The sequence below is a fragment of the Lethenteron reissneri genome, chromosome 22, assembly GCF_015708825.2.
Source record: "Lethenteron reissneri isolate LAM-NWPU_2019-01 chromosome 22, ASM1570882v1, whole genome shotgun sequence".
In the NCBI taxonomy this organism is placed as follows: Eukaryota; Metazoa; Chordata; class Hyperoartia; order Petromyzontiformes; family Petromyzontidae; genus Lethenteron; species Lethenteron reissneri.
In genome coordinates, this window is record NC_083800.1 from 3311172 (window position 1) to 3319963 (window position 8792).

The following is an 8792-nucleotide window of genomic DNA, read 5'->3' on the forward strand; positions in this document are numbered from 1 at the left end:
CTGCAGCGCAGTTCACACACTTGCCAAATATTCGCGGGGTCTCACATCTGAGCAGTGCAACGAACAAGCAGGATAATTAACAGATGCTTCCGCTTATAACTCGTTACCCAATTTACAAGTTACTACTGACACCACCATCAGCATCATCTGTTGGGGCAAGCGCTGTTAGCGAGCACTTATGAAGGCCGTTACAGCGCACGAGAAGGCGAGTGGCCAGCACCAAGCCCGACCGCCTGTGTCTTCCTAGTGGCGATGTTTACACACCGCACTGAGTTACTCATTTTAAGCTGAGTCGACCTAGGGGAGGCCAGGACCGGTTCAGATAATCGTTACTGGTGTTGGTGGCCGTGAGTGGGAATCGAACTCGGTTTCGCCGGGTTCAAGTGCAACGTGCTAACCACCACACTGCTGCTCTCGCTACCTTGCATTGTGCCACGTGCAGTGCGAAACGTCAATTCACCGCAAAGTTATTTCTTTCTCAAAGGAGCGTCGAGGCGATGCTCATTTCCTGTCTTCCAGCCCTGAGTCAGTGGTGGAATTCTGCATCGTCACGACAGTGGTGAACCCCTCCATGAAGCAGACCTCTTGTTGACTTACCCACAAAGCGGTACTATTTTATCTACCCGCCCACCTCGCCCCCAAATCAGCTGTGAGCCACTTGGCCACAGCACAGCATTGGTCCTGGAAAGCGTCAGAGAATCTCAAGGCTCGAATTCAGGAGGGTCCTGCATTGGTCCGTTTGGCCAATTCTATTCATGAGTGTTTAATCTCATATGGGATGAAGCCGAAGTATCCAGAGGACATTTTATCTGTGCTGCGGTTCGGATTAGGTTATCTGCTGGGCTATATTTGGCCGGTGGTCTGTAGTTTAGACAGCCCTGCCACAAGAGTTATAAGGTGAGGTTGACCTCTTTGAAGGGAGGTGATGACTGCGTATTACTACATCAAGTTTCGAACGTGATCCCCTCCCAGTAAGCAAATGAATGAGGCGACAGTGTCTGGTTTGAGCTACACGAAGTCCTTGTATAATGAACAGAGCGAGAGAGATAGGTAGGACTTGGGTCAGAGGCAAATGAGCCCTTGAGTGCAGGAACGTTTTCTCTATTCTAACGACTTGCAGACGATGTTATGCGGAGAGGAGTAAACGCTCTGTCCGTCCTATCCGACCATCGGGGTGAGCTCTGGGTTCGCAGGTCGATGGTCAATTTATCACGGCACGACCTCTCGGCAGATAAACCCATGGTGTTCCCCGTGCTGAGCTGGGTCCACTCCTGAATGTCACCTCACCACCACGAAGTCCGTCTTTGTCTTCCTCTTGCCCTATCTGCCTTCGATTTTTTTCCGTCCCCATAGATGAGTAGAAACACACTCTGATCCTCACACTCATTATCATAATTATCAGTCTTGATCGATCCGCTGCTGGATAAATGCCTTCCCAAGTCGGCACCATCTATCACGGCTCTGTGATGTAATACTCCACCTTGCACCTGCCCATTTCATCGTTCCATCTCCGGTGGACATCCTTTCTAACGCGTACCATGCGAGCCTCACGCTAAATATCCACGATATTCCGTCTTCCTGACTCTGGCTAAGCACAACTTCATCCTGTACAATAGGGTGCATTACTGCAATAGGTTCATGCACAGGTTCAGTTAGTTGTCCTTCCACTGCACGTCCGATTAGCACGGGTTGACTACGTACGCTGTGAAAGAAGTTCAACATCCACACATGCAGGTTGTCCGTGCGGTTCCTGACATGCAAGTGCCCTCTCAAGGCATCGGCCCATGTGTACAACACGTGTTGAAAAAGACAAAAACACAATTCCCATCCACCGGCTCTCAATGAGCTTGGCGCATGAAACGCCCAACTTGCGCTACAATGACTGACACGTGTCCCCTCCAACGTGTTCCCTCCAATGGGCCGAGTTCTGGGCTTCATGAAGAGTGCCCCCCCCCCCACGTGTTTTTGTGTGTGTACGCACGCGTAATTCCAACTGCAAGGCACACGGTAGCCACATGCCCATTAGTGTTGTAGAAATAAATTAACCAAACAAAGCCGGTCACGTCCGTACTCAACTACTGCCTTACAACAACTGCCTTTATTTCTGAGGTTTAATTTTTTTTTTTATTATAAACTATGGTCGAATGCTGCGTGTATAATTAAATCAAAATAGAGCCGAATTATTTAGTACCGTTGTACGTTATGTTTTTTTATTATGTGTATTTTTTATTTATGATATCGAGTGGTGCTGCAATGCTTTGCGCACTTTTTCGCTGAACCTGGCGCAATCTTAGTTGGATTCCTGATCGTGGCTCACACCAGTGACGAGCGAAATCAGAACAAATCCTTGGACACCAACACGGTACTAAGCCATGGACAACACCGGCCTTGGCTGACATTGTGTGGCGAGGCCTTCATCCAGCGGTGGATTGACAGAAGGCTGTTTATTTTTTTTTATAATGCTTTACTTGCTTCTAATGCAGTTGACCATAAAAAATTTGACTTATAGTCTCGTTGGATTCTTAATCGGTTATAAATAAAGGACTTGGTGTCAAACGAACAGATATCTATGCAGGAGGCTAATATGTCGGTCCATCCTCAGCTCTCTAATCCACGGGGTGAACTTGATTTGTTGCAAATGTATGACACTGATATTGGATATTGCTGCTTTGCTGCGTTGACTTGAGGAGGGAAAGTGTAAAGTGTTTTCTTGTTGTGATGAACGTGTTCATGACCATACTCTATACATATTTGTCATGCTTTAGTCCATCGATGGAAGTGCAAAGCCAAGCACATTGTTGCGTTGTACGGTGTGGGGATTTTGTTTGTTGTTGTTGTTCCTGCATAATAACAACAATGGCAATTTATAATGCGCACAAGTAGTTCACACACAAATAATCGCCGTGACTTCTGAGGTGTGCAGCCAAGCTCAATGTCACCATTGGAACCTCATTTGCCAGTAGAAAAATATGATAATTGTTTTTTTACCCTTTTATCTGCCAACAAAAGGGACACCTTTTTAAATCCTTTATATTAAGTTCACTTGCTTGCTTGCTTGCGCGCTTACGACCGTGCAAATCTTTCGGTCGTTTTTTAACCCACTTCCCGTGATCCAATCGAGCTGACATTTTGCACACAGACTCGTTGTGCGTGACAATTTATTTTCGTGAAATTTTTTCCCCAAAATTTTCCACTTAAAATACCAATGTGATAAAAATGAAACTCTTACTCAAGAAAAACAGAAATGAATAATAAAATAAAACCGATGCAACGCATATAAAGGATTTATAGTGAAAAACTTTGTTTTTACGGGTTAATTTTTTTTAAGTGCGCCTTTTGGCGTCATTTGGTCCAACACCATGTGAGACTAGGCTCTAAAGAAAGCTGTCTCGGGTGTGGACCAATCAACTTCAAGGACAGTGCATATCATTATCAGAGTTGTGTTTTTTGTTTGCATTACGACTGCAGGTATTGTGGTCTATGCAAACATGACTCCTTGTAAAAAAAAGGTGTCAGTTTTGTTGCCAGATAAAAAAGTAAAAAAACAATTATCAACCTCAATGTCGTTTGGAAACCAGGCGAATGTCGCGGGGGGGGGGAGTTTGAGTGCCCCCTAAAAGAATCTGTAGATTGGATGTGTGAAGTTTGCTGTCCTTCACCGCACCTCCGATGAGCAGGGTTGGCTACGTACTCTGCGAAAGAAGTTCAACATGCATACATAATCATCATACATCATCAATTTGCAGTTGGATGGCGTTTTAATTGGTGATGGGGGGGGAGGGTAGCAGGGGGGGAGGACTGCCGTGGATAAACGATGACTGGCATTGAAGGGCGCTCGGTAGTGTTTGTATAGATTGGTTTGGTGACTTTACCCGTCCATTGTTCGGTGATTTAAAAGTGCTTGATCATTTTGTCTCGGTGTGGGGCTTAAGGTGAGGTTGATGGATCACGCCCAACATTTAGAACGACGATGTTTGGCGTATATAGTATATGCAAGGTCAACCGTTCGTAGGCACCCCTACTAACATAATGGAGGTAAATAGCGAAGACAACAACAGTTTAATTGAACGCATCTGCACACATTGCAGCAATCACCACTTATTACATCCTCACACGCAGTGCTTCTTAACCTTTACTGCAGCCTTGCACAACTTTGCTTCTCAATCTTAAAAAAAACCATGGATAATTTTGATTTAAAGCTTTCGTGACTGCAGGGATTCATATGCTTGGTTCTTTCGGTAAAGTCACGTAGAAGGGAAATTATATTTATATTATTGTATTATTTCACTTCTACGTGACTTTACCGAAAGAACCAAGAATATGAACCCATGGGTAATGTTAATAAATACAGAGGGGTTTGATGAAACATAGTCGTTATCACTTACGTGACCGTGCTTAATTTGTGTTTTCGATTATTTACCTTCTAAAAAAATCTGACCGTGCCTCGCACCCCCAGAAAGGGCATCTCGCATCCCGAGTGGGTGACGTGTACCACCCCCCCCCCCCAGGTGAAAAAGCCGCTGCTCTAACGCTCTCCCCTCCATTCAATCCGCTGTTGAGAAACAATGCAGAGCATTTAAGGCCTCGCCACAGAGTCAATCTCCCTCTCTGTGCCTGTGTTACTCTCTCTCTCTCTATGTATCTTGGTGATATCTGTCTGCTTATATGTCTGTCCTATAGTTTTCTAGTTAGATTTTTTGTTGCTATTTCATTTATACCTGATGATGATTGCTTGTGTTGCAATTGAAACGTCGTATGTTATTATTTAATCTATTATTTTATCTTTATACGTGACTTTACCGAAAGAACCAAAGAGTAATGCAGAGCAATGAGAGGTCACGAGGCATCTGTTAATGGATCACCACGAATATAATTCACCAAGAGCAGGCAGGCTCTGCCCTCTTTCTTCGTCGCTTTGAGCATCAGACTCTTTAGCAAAATAAAAACTTAATTGTACCCAAAATACAAGTGGTGAAAACGTGTGTTTGTATTTAAAACAAGCTCTCTCCACACTCTCTTGGTGAACCTAGGTTTAAAAAAGAACGCGTCTAATGTTTGCCCCCACCTCCCAGTTTATTTTGGGGTTAATGTTAAACAATTTAGACGTATATTAATTTATTTAGGGTGAGAAGCATTTGACTGGCGTGTGTTCAACATTCTAGAATTCTATTTATGGAACATCGTTATAATTATTTACATTAGCTGCTAAGTAAATTACAATCATCTGTACAAGCTTAGGTGTGGACATATGGAACGTAGGTTTCAGACCCATGTGAGCGTAATTAGATTTCGATTTAAAGCTTTCGTGACTGCAATGATTCATATTCTTGGCTCTTTCGGTAAAGTCACGTAGAAGGGAAATAATAAAATAATAAAAATAAAACATAATACAATTCTTACGACGTTTCGGCCACAACACAAGCTCGGTCGCAGTCAGTTCTGTTCTTCACCTGAGGACGGCTACTTGTGTTGTGGCCGAAACGTCGTGAGAATTGTATTGTTTTAGTTTTGCTATTTTATTATTTCCCTTCTACGTGACTTTACCGAAAGATCCAAGAAAGCGTAATTAGAGTATTATTATTACTACCATAGGATTATGTTGCTTCGTGCGTAATCATCCCGAGCAAGCCTTACCCTACACGAGTCCCTGGGTGTTTAAGTTCCGTATAGGACAATGAATACGCGTGTTATTGAATTTTACCAGAACACATATACGTATTGGCTGGCACAATAAGACAATGGAAAATGTCCATACCACCTTTCTCAGAAACCCATTCCTTTGTGTGCAACGTGCGGCACTTTACTTACCGCAAGTTTGCGTCACGGAATCCGAAGCCTCAGTGGCGACAACAAGATCGGGCACTGGTCGCTTCACGAGACGAGGGGGGCCTCGCTCCTCCAAGGGGCGTGCGCGCAAAATCGGACCTCACCCTTTGCACGATGTACGACTCGTGCACTCATCGCTGCTCGGTGCAGAGGGCCAGTTGAAATGCACCTCCCCTAGGTCGTTAAATATCCCCACACCATTGTGTTCCTCTTAGCTCGGGGGGCGGGGGAGGGGTTCGTAGATTCGTCGTTAATGTGTTTTCATTCAAGGCACGGCGCGTGTACGGTGCTCTTAAGGACCAAAAGAGCCAGCCAAAGAAGGGTGGGATGGATCATCGTTACGAGCGCGTCAAACGAAACGTGGACGGCCTCTCACGTGCATGGTGCGAGCCGCGTGCCGAGCGTTTAACGTGAAGACAGCGTTGACGACTTAAATTTCGATTTAAAGCTTTCGTGACTGCAGGGATTCATCTTCTTGGTTCTTTCGGTAAAGTCACGTAGAAGGGAAATAATAAAATAATAAAAATACATTTTATTTAAAATTTTACTTTGATATTTTCCTTCTACGTGACTTTACCGAAAGAACCAAGAAGATGAACGTTGACGACGTTGACGACATTGCTGCTCCGGCAAAAAAAATCCACACGCCCAATGTGGCCAACGTGTACAGACCGTCGAAGAGTCGTCGTTGTTGTTGTTGTTGTTTTTGTGGGTTACCGTCTCGCGTCAATGAAGACGTGAGTGTTGCTCTCGGTCCTAGTACAGGACCGACCTGCCTGGAGAAGAAAAGTACAGGACGGTGCAGTCCTCTGTGAGAGTAGGAGACGCTCCTGTGCCATCTTGAAGAGGCAGCAGCGCAAATCTACCAAGGAAGGACGTGTGGCTGCACCTCAGAGCTCTACATCCTCCCTGACCTGTCCAGTGTGCCACAGGGAATTCCGGGCTCGGATTGGCCTCTTCAGCCATCTGCGCACTCATCAAAACCCAACAAAATGACAAACGTGCCATGGTCATCATCAACTTTGATGGACGAACAAGAAGAAGGAGAGAATAAGAAGTGTTTGTTATCTCGGACACGCGAGATACGCCTGCCATCAACTGCTGAGACAATTTACGACGTGGCACATTGGGCTCTTCTTTTGTAGGGCAGGTCCGTTAGCCAGCTTCGTCGTAAAACATTCTTCTGCAAAACATCGATCCAGAATTCCCAAAGGTTGATGGACTTCGATGTAACCGGCAGTGCCCGAGATATGAACGTCCGACTTACGGACATCCGCACTTACTTACTACCATGAGATGTTTATATTTTTTACCCATCACATCCGACTCACGTACAAATCCACTTAGGAACGAGCCTCATGAATGTAACTCGTTCGCAAGTCGAGGATTGTCCGTTTTTTTATTCCCCAGAAACACGTATATAATTTTTTAATAAGTCTTTGTGTGCAAGGAATTGTATGTGTACGGTATGGTGTGTGTGTTTTTTCCACATGTAATGACGTCCGGCACACGATATTTAGTTTACCAAGAGCCTTTATTGTGGCACGAGCAAGGTCATGAGCTTCCTTCTTGCAGGTCCGGACTCTATCTTCTCTCCAGCGTCCCCGTTTCTTGTGATTCCCCAGGTACACCCCCCCCACCCCGAGGCCTCTTTCCCGAATCTTTTCCCGACCTATCTGCCCCAGCCCATCCTCATCTTCCTTATCCAACGGCTCTCAAGCGGCCCTCTCTCGATCAACCTTCGTTTCCTCCGCCTTGACGTTTGAATTTCTCCTCCAATGCCTTATGAGTCTCTTATCTTAATCAGTCGTCTTTGAGGCCTCCCTGCACCAATCAGAACCCTTGATTGACTTCCTGGCTGCCCGTTTGCACGTGCACCATGTAAGGTAAGCGGTCTGTTGTCTCGGTCATTACACACACACACAATAGCAAGAGCACTGGTTTTCGATATTGGCACAGTAGCTGTAGCAAAAAAGTGATTGACCCAACATCGCAATCAGGATTTCCATGAAATAAAATAAACCGATTAGTTTCCCAGGAAGGTCTCACCGAGTCTCAAGACTCATTCTCAGCAGCGTCTTGCATTTGAATGTTTGGCAATTCCATGAACGAGTGTTTGACTTTTTTTGTGGGATGATAAAGGAGGAGGATGAGGAGCAAGCCAGCGTTCCCGGAGGAAACACCACGCATATGACGGAGGAGGTGACATTTCATCGCTGCAATGGCCAGGCCACATTGTAGCATCTTGATATCCCGTACGTTGTCTCCTCTGTTATGCGTAGCCCAAGAAGATTAAGAGAAAAGATTGCACGCGCCCAATGTAACTGATGCTGTGACTCATTCCCTTAACCATCCTTTTTTTCCTTCTATAAACAACTGGATGTTAGCATTTTTTGTGAATAATTGGCAGACATGCGGTCACCGTGGGCTATGTGTTTATATTTGTCCCTTTAATTGTACAAGACGCATGCGATGGGGTGGCGATGCAGAAACAAGGAACACAATAGTACAAAGAGTCCTACCAGGCACCAGCAATATAACTTATATAATTTATTAGAAGTACTGTATTCTCGATTTAAATGCAGGTACTATGCACATGACTGAGCGACCAGCTAAATGTGAACTTTTATTGAGCTATCTGAAATAAAATCCGAAATATTTATAACGACGATAACAAAAAAAAAAATATATATACCGTACAAAATAATTACAACACACCTTACGTACATGGACATATAACATCGGGACTTTGCTTGTTTATTTATTTATTTAACCAGCCAATGTAAGCTCGACGAACACACATGGCAACATTGAATGTACATTTGTAATATAGGTATTGCACACATCACATCATAAAGGGTGTTGGGGGGTGGGGGTGGGGACGAGGGGGGAGGGGCCGCCCGGGGGGAGCTCACGCGCCAACAAAAAAACCAAAACAACGAAAAAATCCGAAGCATTTGCTCGGC